Source organism: Malurus melanocephalus, unplaced genomic scaffold (genome assembly GCF_030028575.1).
Source record: "Malurus melanocephalus ecotype Western Australia unplaced genomic scaffold, MMel_1.1 scaffold_48, whole genome shotgun sequence".
Taxonomy (NCBI): domain Eukaryota; kingdom Metazoa; phylum Chordata; class Aves; order Passeriformes; family Maluridae; genus Malurus; species Malurus melanocephalus.
In genome coordinates this window covers 2672604-2695496 of record NW_026623280.1, presented here as the reverse complement: position 1 = coordinate 2695496, position 22893 = coordinate 2672604, and the positions used below count along the sequence as shown (strand labels likewise).

The 22893-nt window shown below is 40.5% G+C and overlaps 1 protein-coding gene across 11 annotated transcripts in view; it reads left to right on the top strand.

The window, feature by feature from the left end:
• Window positions 1-22893, top strand: part of ESRRG (estrogen related receptor gamma) — a 448915-nt gene that overhangs the window by 102975 nt on the left and 323047 nt on the right. For 3 of the 11 annotated variants that reach the window (XM_057365152.1, XM_057365151.1, XM_057365143.1), the window contains one exon: window positions 8315-8360. The exons of 7 other annotated variants lie outside the window; for them this stretch is intronic. The gene's annotated coding sequence lies outside the window, so the exon portion shown is untranslated. Of the gene's footprint in view, window positions 1-8314; window positions 8361-8608; window positions 8644-22893 lie in introns of those variants that run through there. One more of the 11 variants, XM_057365139.1, reaches the window with a different exon arrangement.

The following is a 22893-nucleotide window of genomic DNA, read 5'->3' as shown; positions in this document are numbered from 1 at the left end:
ATTTTTCTCCCCCCACCCTTCTTGCTTTCCTTTGGTTGCCTCAAAATAACCCTAATTAGTTTTGTGGAGAGTTTAGTGTGCTCCCATCATGGGATTGCTCTTTGTGCGGATCTCTTGCATGCTATATTTAGGTATGGTTTTTGGAACACCATGTGACCCGAATCAGATAACTTCTGAACTACTAATCATATCTTCGACACTGACTCCCTCCGTAGCTTTGGGGCATTTTGCAGTTGTTTTCTTACATACAGAATGAAAACAGATATACTCATCTGCCTTGTAAGAGCTTCTGCCAGGGCTAACAAATATTTGAGGCATTGGTTTAAACTGAATTTTATTTTATTGTTTCAACTGTTATCCCAATTTTATTGTTAGATGTTTAACACAGTTTAGATGTTTAACTTGCAAAAATGATTTGTTGCCATCTTGATTTTTCTTAATGGATGCCCCTATTTCACTATTTTAAAAGAAAGAAACAAGTTTCTTCTGTGTTGTAGATGAAAATAGGACGAAAAGAAAAAACCTAAATGCCCTCATTTCCTGCCCCACACAAATTTTCTTCCTTTGTTTACTAGTTGATCGATCCATGAGTCCAAAACATTGACCTGAACTATTTTCCCCTATGCTAGCTATGTCCCTCTTTTAACATGGGAAGTTACTTATCTGCTTGTTTTTTTCCTGATTTTTCGAGTTATGCAGCATGAYTTGTATCCTGTCCTCTTGCACTGCTTGAAGCCCCTCAGGTCTTGGAGGAAGCTGGGCTGCCTTCGGCTCCACATCCTGTGTGGCTGCAGTTTGGAGCCTGGTGTCCATTTCAAGGCGTCATCTCTTTGTTGCTCCTGTTCATAATTTCTGCTTTCTGTATCTTCTGCAGGGAGTTAGAGTACTGGGATTTCTTCTGGCTTCACCTTGTTTTTCCCTGACCCCTTAAGGCCTTTTCGTAGGCAAATGGATCAAAAGACCTGTTTGGCTTTCAGTGTAGCTAGCCAGATAAAGAATAGAGGAAATTATGGCAATACTTCTCATCTTTTAGGAAGTAGTGAACAGAGAGGAAGAGAATCATTCCTTATTTAAGTCAAATTTGTTGTCTAATTATAAATAGTAGTTTTCCCCCCACCCCCTTTCTAATTCGTTCAGAATTAAATCCTTTGCCCAAGTGCTTATTCCTTCCCTCCTACAATAGCAGTAAAAAGAAAAATAACATGTAAACCAAAAATCAGCTTTGAGAAGAAGGCAGATAATGAAATATCTGCGAAAGACTCTGCAATATGTGTCTGTCAGAGAAAAAAAGCAAACATTCTTATATTTGAATCTCTGAAATGTTACTGCACCAGACTAGTTGGGGAAAATTTGTTTGAAGATGTATTACGTTCCACGATCAAATGGAAAAAATGGCACCTGTCATCATATTTAGAAAACAGCTGGCTAACATGGCCATGTGCCATAGTCTCTTTTCACATGGCCTTTATGCTGAAACCATCCAAGCTCCATTCTCAGCAACTGGAGAAACCCTGTGCCTTTAAATGGTTACAGAAACATCTACTTAGGGGCCAGCTCTTATTGCAGCAAAGCCTGCTTCTGATGCTTCTAATTAGCAGTTAATGGATTATACTTTACTTTTATAACCAACCCAGCAGGCACTCTTCTATAGTATTTTTCAGCTATTTTTGGTAGAAGATATATGCAATTGCGCTGCTCTTCATGCTTTCATTTGCAGCATGCAGAAAATATTAGAAATAAATCACCATCTGAGATTATTTTATGACTCAAATGCTTAATTCAAGTCTGATTATGCATTTTCTAAATGTATTTTCTTTCATCTAATATCTCAGAAAAACTGTAATGGGTTAATTGCCCTATCTGATCTAGACTTCGATGCAGAATCTCCTAAATACATACTTATTGTTAATTAAAATATTTATATACCCAGTGAAAAGCCTGGGTTTTTTAGACTTGCAAACACAACTCCAATATGTATTCATTTAAAAAAAATGTTTTTCTAGGTGAATCCAGTACAGGTACATTCAGAAGTTTAGATGAACTCGTAGAAGCTAACAATTTTTATACATGCTTTGAATTAAAATAGCAAGGAGGTTATCAGCATTAAAGATTTGCTTTAGAATTAAAAATTCTAAAAGCATTAAAGATTGCTGCGTGTGTGGGTGTGTGCACATATATGTGTGGGTATATATGGGTATATATTGTGTATACACAATATCCATAGTATGTATACAAACTTGGGCATATGAATATGTATCTATGCTTAATAAAAAAAACTAATTTGCATAAGTTTTAGTTGGAAGTTTTACTATTTCCCGCTCAGATAATCAATTTTGGTGGCAGTTTCTAGCAGGAAACCGAGCTCACTGAGACTCTCTTTGAACCTGCTCTGTTCACTCAGGCCATGCTTCTGGTAGGACAAGGTCTAACATTGGTCAAAGTGGAACAGGAGAGGGAGCCCTCACAGCAGCAGCACGGCCAGGAAAGGGGAGGATGAGGCACCCAATCCTAGGAAAAGGGGAAAAAGAGGGGTAGAGGCCACCAACTGCAGGTGAGATGTGCCATCATTCTCTTTCAAATTACTGTGGACCCTTCACCAAAGTGGCCTCTCCATCCCTTATTTATGTCACAAAAAAAAAAAAAATAAAAAAAAAAAAAAAGGAAAAGGAATTGTCTTTAAAAGAAAGGCGATGGTTTATAAGATAAGCAGTTTCAGATTAGCTGATGAGAAGCTCGATACAACCCATCAATGTGCTCTTGCATCCCGGAAAGCCAACTATATCCTGGGCTGCAGYAGAAGCAGGGAYGGRATTCTCCTCCTCTACTYTGCTCTGGTGAGACCCCTCCTGGAGTGCTGTGTCCAGCTGTGGAGCTCCCAGCATGGGAAGAGTCCAGAGGAGGCCACAAAGATGATGAGAGGGCTGSAGCACTTCTCCTGCACACAGRCTGACAGRGTTGGGGKTTTTCAGCCTGGAGAAGGCCCTCAGGAGATTTTATAGTCTCCTACAGTCTCTTTAGTACCTAAAGGTGACCTGGAAGAAAGATGAGGATATAATGACAGGACAAGGGAAAATGGCTTTGCACTGACAGAGGGCAGGTTTAGATGAGATACTAGGGACAAATTCTTCACTATGAGGATGGTKAGACACTGGAACAGGTTGCCCAGAGAAACTGTGGATGCTTCAGCCCTGACAGTTTTCAAGGCTGAATTGGGTGGTGCTTAGAGCATCCTGGTCTAGAAGAAGTTGTCCCTGCCCATTGGGCTGGGGCTGGAACTAGATGATCACTAAGGTCTCTTCCCACCCAATCCATCCCACTATTTTATGAYATTATAACTTGCAGCAAAGGAAGTGTCACCTGCAAGACTCCTGCTTTGACAGCACTGCTCTTGGATGGTACAAGACTGTACAGCACTAAACTGGTATGACCATGTTTKTTGAAGGCAGCAGGTTTCAAAAGGCTCTTCAGAAAAAATTATTTTCACTATATTAGTTTTACAAAGCAAAGGCTAAAAAGAAAAGGAAGGGAAGGAAAAGGAAAGGTTGGATARTGGTTATTATGTGAAATAGCTCCCTGACTGTGATGAGACATGGGCAACTTACTTTCTGTCCTGTTTTTTGAGGAGGGTGGTTTGGGCTTTTCCTCTGTSGTGTAACATCCCAGTGGAGTAGGAGGAGGAGGCTGGCTGTGCAGGGGCCAAAGAGCTGTTGTTTCCCTGCCCCTCGTAGCCCCTGCCTGTGCTGTAGGTGGGGAACAGAAGGATATCTGCTGGGCAGGGACAGTCCCACCTTGTTCCAGAAGCAGGTCCTCTCTGTTTGATCCATGTCCCTTTCCATTTTTTTCAGGGTAGTGCAGCAGGAGAGTACCCCTTTCTTGAATTAAGGCCATAGTTGAGCCACTCTGCAGTTGTTTCATGTTTGCTCACTTGTAATCAGCTGAAGCTATTCTGACATGCTYAAATGTGCTGTTATGTTTCCTCTAAGAAACAATGAGATTTCAGTATTAATCTTTTTTCTTTTCCCCTTAAAAGAGCTCCCTCTCTCTTAGCTCTGCTAASTGCCTGAACTTCTGCCAAGGTGAAGTCCATGTTCGTGCCTGCATTATCTCATCTCAGTGCACTGTAGATGGTGTATGAGGCAGGATTTGCCTCTTCCCAGCCCTGTCTGAAGTGTTGGTCAAAGCGTGTGGTTCCGTGGAGCTGCATTTCTGACCTCCACAGCAGAGTGGTGAGGGCAAGTCTGAGACATCTCGAGTTCAGTGACAGCAAATCGAGATCTCCATCTCTGGAAGGGCTCTGGGATTGCCCTTCTGAGYTTTGTCTCTCAGCAGCTTTGTGCCAGGCAAGCCAAGCTTTGCAGTWAGTGAGGTTATTGAGGAGAACTTCATCCGGAAGAGTAAGGCTCCCTCAAGCAGAGTTTGGTTTGAGTTCTCAGAAGGTCAGCGTGGGAAGCTCCCCGTAAAAGCTGAACTTTATGTTGTCAGCCAAGACAGATTCAGAAGGTTTGGGAACATTTTTTTTTTTTTCCTTCTTTATAATTATATTAAAYGCAGGAGACCTGTGAATAGGGTATTTTTAGATTGTACTTTGAAATATACAGTATCAYAGTATGACAGCAAATTAAAATTCTTATCAAATCCTTTTTTTTTTTTTTTTAAGGAAATGTAATGCAACTCATAGTGGAAAGTTTGATGAAGAGCAGTGTGCYGCTCTGCACAGGAATTCTGCTCTTGTTACTAAATGAAACATCACTGGTTGCTCTCATTTAGATGAACACTTTTGGAAGTTCTTTTTTTTAAGGCTAGCGGATTGGACTTCTAATTTTAACTYATATGGTTTATAATTAGAAACATTTCCAAACTTGTTTACAAACACCTGCACTTGACAGTATGTGTCTGCAATTTTAGAAGGACTCACTTGTCACTTCCAATGGGGGTTGGGAGGGCATCTGAGTTCTTTGTACAGTTAGTTTCAGACATGGGAACAAAAGTGCATGTTTTAAAATAAGGATATGAGAATGTGATGTTTTGTGGGGGGGTTGCATGTACATAATCAGCAAACAGGTCTTATGGAATAGTTGTGGATTATTTCAAAGTCAAGAGGATTGTTAGTTAGTGGTCATTTAAAGCAAGATCTGAACTGGCACCCAAAGGAGAAATTCCAAAAACTAATTTTAGGAGTTGATTCTCTCAATTGGAAAAGATAGTTTACAGGTTTTCTGTTTTTATCTGTACTTCAGACATATTACTTTCTTGCCAGCTGCCCTTAAGAAGTTATTCAGAAAGAGTTTAAAATTACTTTTGAATAAATGATTGCATAGTTATTTCATATGAATTTGGAAGTAATGYTGAGTGCACAGTGAATGGTGGAACATGGTTCCCCTTGCTCCTGAGTGGGATGTGTGTGTTAAACAAGTCTGCAGTGCGATGAATATCAYGCTATGTTAGTCATTGGTCAAGTGTCTAATCACATTAGAAGTAATCAAAATACCAAAATTAAAAAAAAAAAAAATCATTTAGCTCCTCGATAGGCACTATATATCTGATTTTTAGCTGCATCACATAGGTTAACAATGTTGCTATCAATGGGAAAGATTATTGTTGCTAAAAATTGATGCTGCATGGGAGGGTGTCAGGAAGAACCCTCCAAATAYGCTTCAAGGGTGCAGCTGAACCAGAAGTAGTCAAAGCAGACTTAAGCAGTAGTGGCATAAGGTGTCCTATTGATTGCTTAATGCTTATGTTGTTCCTAATTAGTATGAAAAACTCTGGTTAATTAAACCAGCCTGTTTGGCTGTTATGTCCTCTACCAGCAACCATGGTCTTAGAGAAACTCCAATATAGGAGAGGATAAGGAGGCCACAAAGCAAAATGGTTTTTATTTTCTGCTCTTTTGGTATCCATAAAAGCATGAACCTGGATCCATTTGGAGAATCCACACTGATGTCAAAGGATCACRTCCTCAGAGGCACTCACTCTCTATCAGTTTCACTGGGAGTGGATATAAGTGGAATTAGGCACCTCAATACCTTTGTGAAGGGGAATCTGCATTGTGCAGCCTGTGTGCTGTGCTTGACCCCTCTGCAGGGCRCACAGCAAACACTCACTGGGGGCTCCTTCAGAGCAGTTGCTCATAAGTAAATAAACAGATAATTACATAAAGCTTTTGGAGTATGATGCACAGGTCTGAGGAATTAGGTTTTTACTTCTGTAAACCTGCTGTGCTCATACCTGTGTTTCTGAACTACTTTAGGGAAAAACAGTTTTAACAAGTATTCACTTTCTGGGGCAAACAGGCATTTTTTCAAATTTTATTTTTTAAACAAGTATGCTAGCCAAAATTATGATGTTACTTAGATACTGCACAGCATAATTTCTTAGCAAGTATAGCTGCAATTAATAAATTGTGTTGCAACCATATTAGGCTGTACCATATTTGAAAATAGCTTCAGACACAGCTTAYAAGCTCTGGTGTTGTCAGGGTCCCAGTTCATCAGAGTTAGAAATACACAACATTTTAGAAATGGCTCATGATTCAGATATGACCATAGAAATTACACTTAAGTGGAATTTAATACCACTTCTTGCTGAACAAGAAACTTCTCTTTTTATAATGAATTCTATCTGGAAATAGCACTTTCATAACTGATGTACTGAGAGAAATGCCAGTGTTTTCAGTTGTCCTCTATTTCTGTTTGCTCRTGTCTGCTCTATGCCTACTTTCTTAAGTGTTAATATGTAGAAGTGTTTTTTCCAAAAAGTTAGAGGAAGCTCAGAAGCAAGATCTGTGCAASTGTGATAGATGATCCAATGATCCAGCAATGCCCTCAAAATGGGCAAAAACATTTTGGATKTCAGAAGTCATGACTGACTGTGAAGTTAGTGAACAGATTTATAAGATGTATGTGTAAAGAAAAAAGAACCTTTATGGAATATTTGTAGAGTCACCTAATCTGCATGGGCCTGACCGGTTTTTCAGTGTGAATCTTGAGTTGGAGTAGAGTATATGGCGTATGCATGAAGCGATCCATTCTCTGGATAATCTGCCTGTCTCCTATAAGGAAACTGCGTGGAAAAAGCTTTCTTTGGGTGCATTTAAAGTGGCACTGTCTTCCTCAGAAAGTGGTAATTAAAGTAAGTGTAGGAATCATGAAAAGAAGGAAGATGGGCTTCAGCGTTCTGCTTTGGTTCTTCTCAGTAACTTTCACTTCAGATAAAATGGTTACCTCTCACGAAGAATCCCGTGGTGTGATTGCACTCATATCCAGGTAAATGGGCATGTGAACGTGTATCATATACCATCACATACCACAAGAGAGGACTCTTGAGGAGGCAATATCTGGTCGGGGTTAGAAACCAGCAACAGATATAAGGGGACAGCTTGTGTATTGCCAGAGGGAGCTCATGTAGGTTCCCAGCTCATGAAGTCCCGGCACTGGAGTTGTGGTTGCGTCCCCAGGGCTGGTGCTCCAGCAAATCACTGAGATGCAGATCCTTTGTCTGTGTCTCCCGTGGTACATAGTTGTAAACCAATCTTTGGAAGCCCGTAAGTAGGTGTAAACATGCATTTTCCATAGGAGTAATGATGTTAAAGAGGGACTGTGACTGTTACAATGGCCTATTGTAAATTATCTGTAAATTAAATTTTTGCTTTTATTTTTTTATTCTTGGTATGTGTGTTACATGTGTGCAGTTCTTTCATATTTCTGAATTCCATGCCTTAAAAATATGTGGGTTTTCTTCTTAAAGGAACTGTTATRTGCCAGTTGTACCTCAGCTGAAATTTACCCAGAGCAAATGTGTATAAAGTGAAACTGCTCCAGGATAACCTGCCTTGGTTTAGGGGAGAGTTAATGATAAATTTATTTTCGTGACCCGTCTGCCAAATATTTGTACACTAATTGGGTCCTATTTTGAGGRCAGAGCATGTGAGCTTGTAAGGAACCCCTTGTACAGGATGGGAAGGGCAAGAGGATTTTTGTCCCTAGTGAGTGYAAACCCCATCTTTTTTATGTAGCATCACCTAAATATCTGCATTATTTCTAAGTAGCGTATGAATCCCTGGGCTTATATGGAGGCATTTCTTAAATTGGTTTGTGGGAATAGCTGTAGCCAGCTACAGTGTTCAAGTGCAGAACTCTGGGGAAGAAAAACTGAACTGAGTCAAAGCATAATCATAGTTTTAACTTTATTTAATGTCTTTTGCAATATAGTAGAAGATTACCCCTATGACTAGTGGCAGGAGCTGTTGTGTGAGTAATCCGGCCATGGTGCTGGTTGGTATCTTGCTTTTCACTTGAACCTCTCTGCGATGCAGGTCTTGGAGGAGTGAGTGCCTGGTGCAGTCTCTGCCTGACTCCTTGGTAAGTCATTCAAGTCTATMTTTCTGTACAGTCACTTTCCAAACTGCTGAGCAAAAATAAGGATTTTTTTTTTCATATAGTGCTTTAAAAGAGAGCTGCTAATCAATTTTTCTTATTATTTTATGCCCTGTGATTTTTACAMCACCCCCACCAGCTGGTTAATCATGCAAAAGCTGAACACTTCATTAGCCAGAACATGTTTGCCCATGGGCATTTCTGTAGTAAATTAGTTCTTTCTATTTATACAGGTAAGTCATGGCCAAAAGTCTTTAAGGTGCCAAAGGTAAGGGTTCAAATTAATTCTTCTTCGGAGTTTTCGAAAGAACTAGGTTTAACTTTGTGTGCTGTTGATTTGAAATTACTTTTCAATTAAAGATAGCGTGGGTAAAAGAGCATCGTCAAGCTGTTCTGAAATGCATTGTACCTTACTGGGTCTCAAATTTGGCCTTTATAGTACAGCCTGCCTTAAAAAAAAAAAAAACAAAAAAAGCCCAAAACACATGCATGCACTCACATATATACACATTGTGTACGTATATGCACAGTATGCTCTTGCAGAGACTCTGCTTCTTTGAGTGGCATGTGGCATATTGACCTGTGATTTTCCTTTCTTACTCTGTGCCTTTTACACTATTAATTGAAAATATGTGGTTTGCAGATGCTTTTTTGTCTCAAATCAAATGGTGTCCTCTGAAAGCCTAGTTTAGCTTGACAATGAATTTAGCTTTCAGGCTTTGGCTATTGCAATATTGTTTGAATGCCACCATTTCCTGCAATCAATGTAATTTTATATCTACTTGGAATAGAAAGTCAAGATGGTGATTGCCTTAATTTAACTCAGTGTTGTATTCATTAAGGAGCTGATCCCGAATTCCTTTCAGATCAAAGTCTGTCTTGATTTCAGTGGAACCTTTCGGCGCACAAGGTGTGCGGTAGCCTTCTGAAATGTTATCATTGTGACTAGTGAATAAAAACTAAATGTGTTGCTAAATTTAGGCTGTTGCTCATGTCAGCTTCCTTTTCTAAATGACGGTAAGTGCATTCCATAAATAGTATGCCTCTTATGTTGTCATATCTCTTTGGCTTGCTTTGCAGTATTTTACAGGATATTTGCAAATGAATTTTGTGTTCAGTAGGCAGGGGATGAAAATAACACTACTCATTGGGACTCCATTAACCCACAGCTAATGAGGAGCCATTTCGAGGGCTGGATGAGTGTAATTCAGATTAGCCTGCGTGCCAGGCTGCTCTGCTCCCGCTCGGGCTCRCCCCGTGCCGCGCTCCCTGCGCCGCGCTCCGGACGGACGGAGCCCGGGACAGCGCAGCTCTGACACTGCCTTTGGCCGGTTCAGTTTTCTGTGCTTCGGTCCCCTTTTGGAAGGTAGGAGAGGAGAAGGATTGTGTGTGTGCGTGTGTGTGTGTGCACAGAGATAGGTGACAGTGATCTTGACCTCCGTGGTCAGGTGTTTTGAGATGTAATGAAATACTCCTCAAACACTCCACTCGTGCTCGCTGGTTGATAGCATTGTTACTTGTGGAAAAGGGTACTCCATGGTGACAGTAAAGGTGGTCCAGACTGGCCCTTAATTAATTTTATTTTCAAAATCTATATTAGTGACTGTCGTGAGGGCACCTGGGCACTTTRCGTCAATAAAACAATCAATTTAAAAAATATGTAGACCAGAACTGTGTGTTCACTAACAAAACTTCTGTTCCCCATTACGACTAAAGGTCAGTCCAAGGCTGGCCGAGCAGGCAGGACTCGCATTCCTGCGCCTTGGCACTGGCCAGGCACGGCTCTGGCGGAACACCACCGGCAGCAGCGTCCTGATGCCCACGGCCTGCCCATGACCGGAGACTTGTTAACCCCCTGGGCGTCTCCAGTTGGTTTCAGGACTGAAGGAAAAGGTGGGAAAGACCAGTTCAGAGGCCAGTCCCAATAAAAAATGTGACTTTGCCAGTTGYCAGCACTCCACTAAAGTGCAGGCARCAGGGACTTGGTGGAGCTGTGCTGTTGGAATARAGAGGTAAAAAAGAGGCCTTCTTCTGGAGAACAGGCTGAAGGAACTTTATTGATGAAAAATGTTACATTATGCAAACTTAGCGAATTCTCTGGGAATATAATGCTTCACCAGTTGTTTCTTAACTTGTGTTAATATTTTATGATACCTGTGCATTAAGGGCCGGTTCTTGCAATGTTTAAGTGAGGTTGGGCTGCTAAATTGCCTTTGTGGACTTTTTGAAAAAACGCTGGTCACTACAGATTAGCTAAATTTCCAGTCTGACTTAACATGYTAATGATATAAAATCAGCTTGTTTCTGTTTTTCATGCATTAAGTGCACGTGTCATTAAATTAAATGTTGATATAAAGCTGCATTTTATTTATTTCTTTTAATAATTTGGGGCAATAACCCCACTTCAATACATATCTAATTGTACAAACAACGCTGAAAGTAGGAGTTCCTGGACGCTGGTGTAATTTTTTGAATGTGGAATGATAATATATTTTCGTGTTTTGAAATCCAATTGAACTCAAGCTGAGCTTAAAAATCCAAGATCTGATTCAGGAGAATTCAGTCCCATCTGGCTGGTGGGTAGCAGGTGTGCAGTGTGTGTTTGAGGGAGGGAGGTGATTGCAGGGAGTGAAACATTTCTCTTTTCCTGTAAAGCTTTAATTCCAGTTTAATGCTGTGGTCTGAAGCTCTCTGCAGTTAAAGTTCTTGTGTAATTACCTACATCTATTGTTGGTCTCCATTTTTAGACAACCTAATGGTGATGGTGAATGGCAGAAGCAAGTAAATGTCCAGCATTATGAAGAAATATGGTTTCTAATTCTCAAAGTTTGGATTTATTTTCCGTTATACCCAAGTCCCTTGTATRGGAGAGTGTGTTTTTACAAATTGATACAGACGTTATCCTTGAAGACTAAATGAGAAAGGTTTCATTGCAGTGTTCAGGATCAAGGTCTTTTGAGTGTTGTTACATGTTTCTGCAGTATGGAGAAGGTGTATTTCATCTATATATTTTTATAAAAGAAAAAAAGAAGCATTGTACAATTTCTGTTTTCATCCCATAGTAGACAGGCTCTACCTTTTTTATTTCTGCAACTATAATGAAGGMGGGTTTTTTAATCTTTAAAAGTATTTTAGTAATCTATTGGATACTTTTTACCTCATAACCTTACGAAACTTGTCCCAGCCTTTCTCATTTTCCTCTTTGTTCATCTTTTGATCAGATACTGCCAGTCACCCCCTGCCTCTGCCTGGGAGCTTTTTGCTTGGGAGATTYAAGAATCTGCTCTTCCTTGACTTTTGTCACTAGCTATCAAATCAGCTCCCTTTCACGCTCCTATCAACTCTTCCTCTTCCAACTTTAAAATATTTCCTCTTCTTTTTATTTGTCTTCACTGCTGTATGACTTTGTGCTGAAAAGTCTTTCAGCACATGACTTTTTTTATGGGAGTTGGCAGGCAAAGCACTTCTTACTTAACAAAATAAGTAAGCAAACATGCTTCTTTTATAGTTTTTAAGTTCACATTACTACAGTAGATGACACTTTTGCTGCTGTATTTCACAGGTTTTTTTTCATGGTGAGCTGACTTAATTTCTAACGTAGAGTGGAGCTGGTGCTGTGTTGCCAAGGGAAGTCCATCTGGTTTGACAGATGAAATGATAAACATTTCTCTGGACATCCCTGTGAAGTTCTCCCTTTTGTTTGTTTGCTTTCTGAAGTTAAATGGAAGAGGTCACCCCCTTTGACAGAGCAAATTCTTYTTCCTCGCAATCGGGCTTTGCAAGAAAACATTTTTTATTAAGCAAGTCATCCATACCACACCGTAGGCTGTTTGAGTGTAACAGTATGTTACAGTCTGCAAAGTTAATGCAGTTAATATTCAACTGAACTTTTGGGGGGTTGCTAATCCCTTAGGCGGGCTTAGCAGAAAGGGCAAACATATTTATAGCACTTTGAATCAGACTGCAGTGAACAAGTAAGAGTATGTGTTATACCATGCAAATGTTACACAATTTCAGGAAAGCTCAGTGCATAATCATCTTTTAATAGTATTTAAGTTGATGAAGTATCTTGTCTGTAAGCAACAGAGTTGTTGGTTCAGTGGACAACAGATCTGTTAAAATGAAACTTGGTGAAAAGTCTTGAGATTCCTGTTCTGGTGGTAAGTTCTGAAGGTTCTGAACAGATTTATGGGCTGTCTAATTAGGAGCTAACTGTATTCTTTAAGCTCTGTCATTTGTATTATTCCCTAATAGGATTTAATTGGACTTTGTCACATATCTGACTGTGACTGAGTGTGTGCAGGGTTGTCAACAGCCTGTTCCATGTAGACCTCGGTCTCTTAMTCTGTAGAAGTAAAAAGGTCATTCCTGAGTGATCTTTGCTCCAGAGTGGAAGTGTGACACTGGATAGAGTTTGCTGTGGTTGGAGCCATGGACATCCCAGGCATCAGGGAGGAGCAAGAATTAAGTCACAAGTTGCAGAAAGTTCATGGAGAAGCTGAAATGCTCAGACTGAGAATGTCCAGCAGTGAGGGTTACATCTCTGTGAGAMAGAAAATAAATGCAGAAATCTGCATTTATGCCATGGACAAAACTTGTATTGAATGTGAGTTATATAAAAAAGCACATGAAGGGCCCTGTAATGCTACCATCCCATCAGGAGCCAGAGAAAAAGGAATTATGGTCTTGGATTTTACACAGAATTTAATTGTATAGAGTTTTTAGRCAAATAAAAAAGACATCTGCCATCTGGCAATAATTTGTAATTAAATTTCTAAAGTAATTTCTAATTTTTAAAAAATTATTTCATTTTGGAAGGGATAAATGCAGTTGCTAACAGCTGTAATCTGTATGATAGATTTTTAAGGTCAATTTGTGATGCCCTATCAATGCAGAATACAGGCCTGACAAAGTGGCCATTCTGTTCTAATTAAGATTTTTATTATATTTTACATTTTGGCTATTGCTTCAATTTTTTCTAGATATTAACTATTGGAAAGAGTAACTACAACATGGAACCTGACTTTAGAAGGGCTCAGGTGCTGAATTTATACATACACTCAAGCTACTTATTGATTTGCCACCTTACCTGTACCCATTCCCTTCCTTTTCCTTTTGCTCTTTGTGGAGCATATTGGCTGTTCACAGTCCTTCAGGAAAAAGTCTGACAAAATAATTGATGTGTCAGAATTGTTGGAAAAAATGGAAATATGTTGCTAAAGATTTTCAAATCTATTTGTTACATTTTTAGTTAAAAATAGCCTGACTGGGTACTGGAGAAAGTTAAAATTTTATATTGRAGTTATTTATATCTGAAGTACCTGAAAATAACTAGTTTATTATGTACAAAATTTGAAATTCCAGAATATATTAAAATGCTAGCTCAAAGGTCAAAAGCCTCTCCCAAGGAAAGAAGGAAATTAGAAGGGAGCTAATCAGGTTAGGTCTGTAATGGTTGCACAGGGGTGATGTGGCTTCCTTTTGTTACTCATCCTGAGCGTCCCCAGCTCACCATTGGCTCAGCTTCCATGGAAATCCTGAGCAAGACTCAGCCTTAAGCCTTGACATCTATGACATGATCTCGTAGCATTTCTGTTGTTGTACTGAGCAGTAGGTGCAGGGTCCGTAGCAAAGGCTTGACTTCACAGAGTGTGTTGGTGGACGTGTGCTGGGTCTTAGCCACGCATCCTGCAACCATCTTGGAGCTTGGAAATGGATTCAACTGTCTGCAGTTTTATTAGGAAAACAGACTTAACAGTCTGGTGATGTTCACCGTGTTAAAAGGTAGGGGTGTGTGTGTGTGTGTGCTACTGTGCTGAACTCTATACATTTATGAGCTCTTTTTATAGTACCATTCCCAGCAGCATTCCCAGGAGCAGTCCAGGTCCAATCAGGACTGGTATGCCATTGTGCGAGGTGTTGTTCTAATTCATGTGTAAATTGGAGTGGTTGCTGCCCCGAGGATATTWCAGTGAAATTACAAACAGGAGAAAAAGCAGGAGGAGGTGTGGAGGAGAAGGAGGGCGGCTGCAGCAAGGTGCACTTGTCTGGTCAGGGTTGTGGTACRTACAGCCTGATACCAGGTGATGGGCATTTCATTTATTTATAAGTCTGCTGCCTTCAAAATAATTCACCTCTTTGTCTTTTGCTTGTGTCTTAGTTATTTAAGCAGAAATGAAGAGTAAGAAATTAATCATTCCCAAGATCCTCCTGCTCTGTCTCTAGCGATGACCAACCCCAGGCACCTCAAGCAAAGTTGTAAGAGCCTCACAATGGGCAGACTTGGGATAATCTTCTCTCTACATGTTCTCATCCTAATCTTTCATTATTAGAGATTAATTTAAGCTTTGAAGCATAAGGTTTTAAAAAAAATCATATTTGTTGTTCCTCCTCCTCCACTGTCAACCTTGCTTAAAATACGAAATATCCTCCCAAGCCCATCGTCTGAGCTGTTCTCAGGGTAATCCTACCTGCTCCTTGGTGTGTGGACCAAATCTGCAGCTTGAGAGCCACCGTGGTGGTTTTGCTTCCTCTGGTGCCAGAAGGTTCTGGTGGATCCTTTCCCCCAGGGAGGTGGGTGAAGGCAGAAGCGTGTCRGAGCAGTTATGGCCTGGGTGTTCCCACGTCACCATATGTCAAAGCTGTGATGCTGCAGCTGGATCTCTCCCCTTTCTTTTAATATTTCAGTGGCTAATTTGCAGTAAAGCAGAATAGGAAATAACCATAAATAAATCTGGGAACCTTTGTATTAATTTCTTTTGCTAGCTGTGTACATATGAGCAGCTTGCCATTTGCATATGTGAATCTTGTCATAACAATTTTGGGAAGTGATTTGTTAATAATCAAGTTCTCAGAACAGCTCTAAATCAGTAATTGATGTAGGTCTGGATAAAGCAAGCCTTCCGCCTGCCTGTTTTGTGGAGCATTTTTGGCAAGTTTCAAGCTAGTGTGAAAACTAGCCATCAGAATAAAATTTAGGACAGCTGGGATGCTTTGCAGTGAAGACTTTTGGCTCCACAGTTCAAATAATCACAATAGCAGCTCAATTTAGCCTTTGGCTGGGAAGGTTTGGCAGGGCACAATGAAAAATAATTATTTCATGGCCTGCTTATTTGTCCCTTAACAAATAAACTCTCTGACCTATGCAGGCTTATGTAAATATGCTGCCGTATGTGGGGTTGTAGAACGCTGTCGTGTCCCCATTTGGAAATATGYTTTATTTTGCCCTCATGTTGCTAACTTTTTTTAGAGTTCTGTTTTGGAAGCAAGAAAGGGATAGGATGTATCAGATGCTGAAGCCCAGACAGCCAGGCACAGAGTCTAAAAAGCCATCTAACAGTCTTTTTTTCTGAAAACACATCCATTAGTATGCAGTGTTTTCACTGCTGTAATAATAAGAGCAATCATGATACGAGCAAGTCCGTCTCTTCGCAGCCTTCCCACGCGGGATGGAGAATGACAGCTCCTAAAGCATTTGGATATTTGCCTGAATGTGTGCTGCTTAGCTAACAGCAGTTCAACTTGCTCTCCATCTTATGGCTTCCTGGATATCCTTCTCAATTTTTCCAGTGACAGCTTAAAATGTGAGATGTGGAGGGGGGAGATAAAAGCTTAGYGAAAGGCTTTTTTGTGTGTGTATTTAAGGGGAAGTTTCATTACACTTGATGATGGAGGGATGTGCCGCWCTATTTTCTGTTCCTACCATTTTAGTATTTGCACTTTCTGTTGTAGTGGCAGCAGCCAATCCATAACGTTGTCTTTCTGCTTCCCCCTCTGGAGGGGGGAAAATGCACAGAAGGATACGTAGTGGTTTTGTCTTCTGGCACCACCATTTTGGTTCTGTAGTAGTAAGAGTGAGCCTTTTTCCCAAAGATTTGAAAGATCTTTCTAGAACATCTGCTGTTGCACACTCATGCACGAGCATACACACACATGCATGGGCTCTCACTGAGGTGGCTATGATCTGTTTTTAATAGTGGCACTTCTTCTCAAAGTGTCGTTTAAAAAAACATCAGCAGTCATGTCATGCATCGGGATGAATTTCTAAATGTAAATGAGATTCTCTCAGTAATTTATTTACATTTGTTTTCAGCACAACAAATGAGACATCACGTAGCTTCATAATTTCCCATGACCGAGTCACCAGCATGAGGTGTGTAATTTACCCTGATTTAAGATGCTTATCTAGAGATTCTTGCAACAATACCTGGTGGGCTTTTTTATACTACTTTTTGCTGGCTTTTAACCCATCTACTTCACCTCCTTCTTTGTATTTTTGTAGTTATAAAGAAGTATAAATGTGTCTGCTTCTTGAGGCCTTTTTTCAGTAGACCTGAGAGGGATGGCTTTGTTGCCTTTTTTTTTTTGTATGTTATTTTCCCTGCCATTTTCTCCTAATTTGGTAAAAATCATAGAGGGTTTCCAGCATGTATCTCCATTTACATTATGATGATGCAGGAAAGCAGTGCTGACTGTGGACATTTCTGATGGCAAAATGTTTGTCCAGAAATGAATCAGTGCAGTGGGAAGCATGCTGCAGTTGTTTGTTTTCCTCTCTGCTCAGCTGAAATGCTAAATCTTAGGCCTGTTCTTGTCTCTGCTACTGACTTTTTTAAAGTTTCTGACCTGCCAGTAGCTGAAATGATACTTTGCTTGAGATGGGATGTGAACGCCAGTTTTAAAATCATGTGGACACAGTCATGTACTGCAAAACTCATTTATTTTAAGCCTGTAGTTGGACCATTTAGATGTCTAACTACTTGCTTAAGTATTTCAGGTAGGTAGATGATTAAAGGTGCAATGTACCATGCATACAATTTTGTACCTCTTATCTTGCAGACCTGGTTACGGCTTGAGTAAAAACCAGGGCAATGGCTTTTGCTATTTCACAGGTTATCAGCACAGGAGARCTGAGATTCTTTGGTGAAAGTTACTGGTAAGTCCAGAAGCGGTACAGAATTCTGTAGTTTGGGATGTTACGGTGCAAAAATATTGTACATCTTCATGGAGATCTACAGGGTGAACCCCATGTGGGTGATCTTTTCCTTGCAGGGAGGAAGCATGACATCTCTTTGTGTTAATTCCCAAAGAAAAAGTAAGTGTCTTCCTTTAAACTTAATAAGCATATTCCAAAAAAAAAAAAAAAAATAGATTTGGACTGGTTTTTAATGTGCATTGTACATACTAGGTCCCAGTTGATTTAATTTTGGCCTGCTGGCCATTTCCTTAACATTGCATGGGTCTAGCACCAAATTATGCTGATGGCCTGTCTATCACCAAATTATTTACAGAACTGCAGTTAAATTATAGAAATCTTCCAGACAAGCAGTGCTCTGGGCAAATTATTTCATCAAAGTTATTTTCCATGGTATACTTAAGCAAAAGCTTACAGGAGCAACATTAATCTTTTTTTGGTATGTGATTATGCAGACGTGGTAACAGCCCCTTCTTTAGAAATAGCTTCCTACCTGGGAAAACAGAAGGAAACCATGATATGAAAATTAGTTCTCTCTGTGCCACCTTCAGTTTGAAGCAAACGTTTTRTGTCAGGGAAGCACAGGACTGGGGCCAGCAGTAGGATAGCCATTTCTGCACACTGTCAGCTCCTTCCAGGTCCTGGGAATTATTTTTTTTCTATTGAATTTTAGCTGCACACGTCTCCGAATTTGTAAAATCAGGTACTGCAGAAGCAGGTCAGCTGGCTTTATTAGTTCTACATCACATCCAGGCCCAGTAGTCACTGCCCCCTTTTCCAGAGAAGAACATTTGTGTGTCTGAAGGCAGTATAGGCATTTTCTGCATTACCCCATGTAGCAAGGTTTGAACTGCTGTATGATCATGAAACATACCAAGAGAATATAAATCCTAAAAGCAGCCTTAACTCCCTATTGTAATTGGCATCCTTTCAGACTCTGTTCCAGAGTTTAGAAATATAGTCMGGGTAGAACATCTATATTTGGGTTTATATGTAATGGTCATACCTACTGGTTCRCTTGGAAAAATGCTGGCATAGATCACTATTTAAGGACCCTGGGTGCAGTGTTTATGTTTAGCTCGATGGTTTTTATCACTGCATATTTTTTTTAGTATTCCATGTTGTCGTGTTTGCGTCGTGAGACGAGAGTGCCCTCCCAGCCTCTAAACGGCTGTGCACTTTTTGTTGAACTAATATAGAAATTCAGGTTTTTTAACTGRCTCCCATGAATAAACTCTTCTGGGAAAACAGGTGCTCAAAATTTGTGTTTTTCAGACCTCTCTCTGCCCACATGTTTAGGGTAAGACTCATCCCTGTATAGATGGCATACTGGCGTGGGACCTCTATGCTCAGGGCCCAGATGTGGCAAACCTTACGTGTGTGAGGAACTTTAGCACGAGAGCTCAAGGTTTTTGCAAGCTGTACATCTGATTTAATATGATTTCTCTCTGATTTTGGGTGGTGGTCGCAGTTATGTGGGGCCAGACCTGGGGACCCCCCTTGGCAGCTCACCTGGGGAGACCCAGCAGCAGCTGAGAGGTGATGCTCTAATAACTGAGGATTTTTTTTTGAGGATTTTTTTTTTTTTTGATTGGCAGAATGTGAATATATGTTAAAGCTGGATCTCCTTTACTTGTGATCAGATGAAAGTCTGATTAAGAGTCCCCTTAATTTAGAAATGCTCATAAAGACAGGAAGATACTTAAAGTTGGCTTTGTCAACAAAATGGAGGAGCTGTGCTCTCGGGGCCCATTAACAGCAGAGCCAAGATGGCCATGGCTGCACAAATACTAGGAATTAAGTTTCTGAAAAACCCTGGAAGCTCCAAATTGTATATCTCACCAGTTCTTTACTCCCCCAGTTATAATCCATATCTCACTTATTGCTAGAGTCAACAGTCTAATGGTAACAAAAAATACAACCTTTCATCATCTATTGATTTTCAGTCWTTAAAAACTGACAATAAGCTATTTTTTGTCCAATTTCTCAATAAATAGGAGCATTTATTGGTTTTTCAGTTTTATTGTATTACATTAGAATATATTTTACTGCATATAGTGCGTAATGTAGCATCAGGAGATTTGTTTACGTTCAGCAAGTAACTTTTGAAACTGCATAGCTCAACTGAGCTATGTAAACAAATTTGTAATACTAGTTTAATTTAGATTACAATGCAGAATACTCAGCCTGGAGCTCATTTTTCTATTTATTTCATTATGATCTTCTAACTAATGGAACAGAATTGCCACAAAAATAATTACAGTAAAGGTGAGCATCTACTTTCTTCTTTATCTGAGGAAGAGGGAGGAATTTTGAGGTAAACACCCTGATATTGGGTTTATTTCCTAGAAATCCACCGCTGACAGTGTTGTATAGATTGACCAAGTCATAAATTCTTTCTGTGTGGTACTGTGTCAAACAACGTGGCACAAATTCTCAGAGACCTCAGTTACCTTTTCTCCTCTTGAAAAAAAAGACAAATTGGGATACAGTTTAGCTGTGGCCGGAACTTGGGATGTAGATCTTGAATTGCCTCCCCACTGCCACCTGCCTTCACAGCAGATCCCCTGTAAGTTTTTTTCCTTTCCAGAACCTTTCAGGAGGCACTGATGATCAACAGTTGTCGCTTGCTTACTCTGATAAACGGCGATTTGATGATATTGTTATCTCTGCTATAAAACCAGTTTAAGCTTTTTTTTTTTTTTCTTTTTTTTTAAGAAGCAGTTAATTTCTCTTCTGGTGATATTCAGTCCTACAGCCAAAGGCAGTAAGGTCATGAATGTTTCCATTGCAGCACCAGAAATGCTGAGGCAGAGGTGCCTCTGCTGAGGTGAGGATGCACAAAACAACCTCTGCTTTAAACCAGCTATGCCACTGCACCACCAGCACTGGCCTTGGCTGACCCAAGTRGTTTTTGGCCTCAGGGCTATCAAAGTGACCATCCTGCCAGGCTTCTCAGGTGAAAACATTCATTTAGGTGTTGAAACATTTTCCTGAACACTCTGAACAGGGAGGCAGTTCTGGCTTAGTTTCATAACCCTTTCACCATAAGCGAAGAGGGAAGGAACCATTTGGGCAAAAAGCTTAATTTTGGCTGGTTTGGGTGGATTGGGTGTGATTCTCTGAGGAATAGGCCCTTTCTCACAAGCAGCTGTGGATCTTGCTGTCATCTGTCTCACAGGATCTGATGTAAAAGGAGTTAATAGATATCCAGTGACCAAAGCCATTTCTATTTCTCTTTATATACAGAAGTGAAGTGGAGCATGTAAAATTGGAAAGCAGAACCAAACCTGAAATTCTCTAACTTTATGACTAGTGTGTGWGTTATTTTCCCATGATCTTTAATTACATTCTGTTCTGGAGGGGGGAGAGGGGGAATGCTAATCTGGTGCACYGACTGGGGGAAAAACAAACTGTTTTACAGCAGGAGTCTAGATGACAGCACACAGCAAATGCAAAATCTGACATTCATATGAAAGTGAGCTAAGCAAGACCAATAGAAGAGAGCCAAAATGACTGCAGCAAGAGGAATGCAAGTGGTTTGAGGAAACCATGGTTYCTCTATTTATTGAAATATCACAGCYGACCTTTAAGGKGGTGCTGATACAATGTAGATTTTGTAGGGCAGCACCAAGAGAGATGGCTGTCATAAAGGGAATGTGTGATTGGATTCAGGYTCATGAGAAGCCAGGTTTAGAAGAGTATTGCCCTTCCCTCTTTGAACATATAATATAGTGAGGCATGTCTCATTGCACTGAATGGAAAGATGCTATTTTCAGGACTGCTGTTTGCTGTGCTTGCTAATGAATTTCCGAGGGGTGTTTGAGCCTTGGATATTGACTGTAGAGATGCTTGCAGTCAGTTGGAAGAGATGTGACTGAACATGAAGCTGAGTTCTGTGTGCATACAATCCTGCTCTCTGTGATTTTCTCTCAAGTTGTATATTCAATATCAGTCTGCAATCATAAATAATTTGTTGAAGTCCAGCTGTGACTTAAGGCTTCTCTGCAAACAGCATCCAGGGTGCAAAGTCACATGATAGCCCTTTTCTCACTGGCTCAAATAGCCTTTAAAAAACGATCGCCACTTCCAGTTGAAGCRTTAGAGCCGATGAACTGGGTGCTTGCTTTTGCTGGGGTACAGCACAAATGGTCTCTGCCCTGTTCTTGGTCCTGATGTCTTCTTTATCCCCTTGGCTGGGAGCTGGGTCACGGCAGGCTGCTGTGCTCTCCTGCACCATGGGGGCTGAGTTTGTGAGCAGAAGTGAATCTTCGCTAAACAGCTTGACTTAGCAGCACTRTACACTTATTATTTATTTGAGTAAGGGATGAGCAGACTGTTTAAAAACAGCATTCCCAGGGTTGTTCTGGTGTCATGTTTGAATGGAGAGTCTGGCTTAAAGGTATGCTTTGTAAATAAAGGTCTWGGAACAAGTCTTACCTTGAGTCTTCACGTCTTTCCCCCTTCATGTTTGTTAGCCTACTGTTGAGATGTATGTGTTTTTTTGTCTTGGTGGATAGCGTGTTCATTATTCTCTGTGAGAAGAACCCAGGGAAGCTATGATGTGTGTCAGTTTAGCACCTTTGAGTGGTGTGTGGGGGCATCTCTTCTGCTCTCCAGCAGTGCTAACCCATGAATAATCATGGAGCCAACGGGGCAGTATGTCTTATACCTCTCAGCATCAGCTGTGACTGGCGTGGATCCCTGGGGTGAGATCAAGGATGCAATGAACTCTTGTGTGCTTGGATGTGTCGATTATGAGCAGATCATCACTCAACACCCATGTTGTTATCACATTCTGGGCAGTTTACCTCTACCCCTAGGAACAATTGTGCAGTGAGCTTTAATCTGGATTCCAGTTTTAAATTCAACTTCTATGTGAACYCCTAACAAAAAAAAGTTAAATTGTGCTTTGAAACAGAAAATAAGTGAAAGGTGGGATGAAAGGGCGTAGAATAATCAAGCTGATTTTTCTCCTCTTCGGTAGACKCTAGGAAGAAACAGAAACAAGCTGCAACTCTCCTCTTGCTGATTGTTTTTTGATGCAGCCCATTACACACAGGGTGGTCCAACACCTTCAACCGTTTCCTACCAGCTCTGTCACTCAGAAGCCAGACTTCCCTCCCGTACCTTTTAGCACTGCTGTGGCTTGGGGCATTCCCTTGGGACATCCTTTGCACTTGCCTCCTCTTACCACTCTCCAGCTGGGGAAAGCACACTGCCATCCGAGCCCCATGGCACACTTAAGCCGCATAAAGGCCACTTGACATAATTTGCATTTTTCATAAGCCTTCTGGAGTAGTTTCTTAGAAGTTGCGGTAGCTTTCCTGGCTTTTGAACTTCTTTGGAGGACTGTGATTTTGGACCATGGGTCTACCAGGGGCCTGTAATTGTTATGCAGAGCGTTTCACAAACGGGTAACATAACTAATTGCACAATTAAGATTGCTTTGTCCTCATCATCCCATTCATCATACTTCTCATTCACACCTATAGTCAGCATCTGGCATTAACAAAGGCTGTATTTGTCACATTAATGCATTCT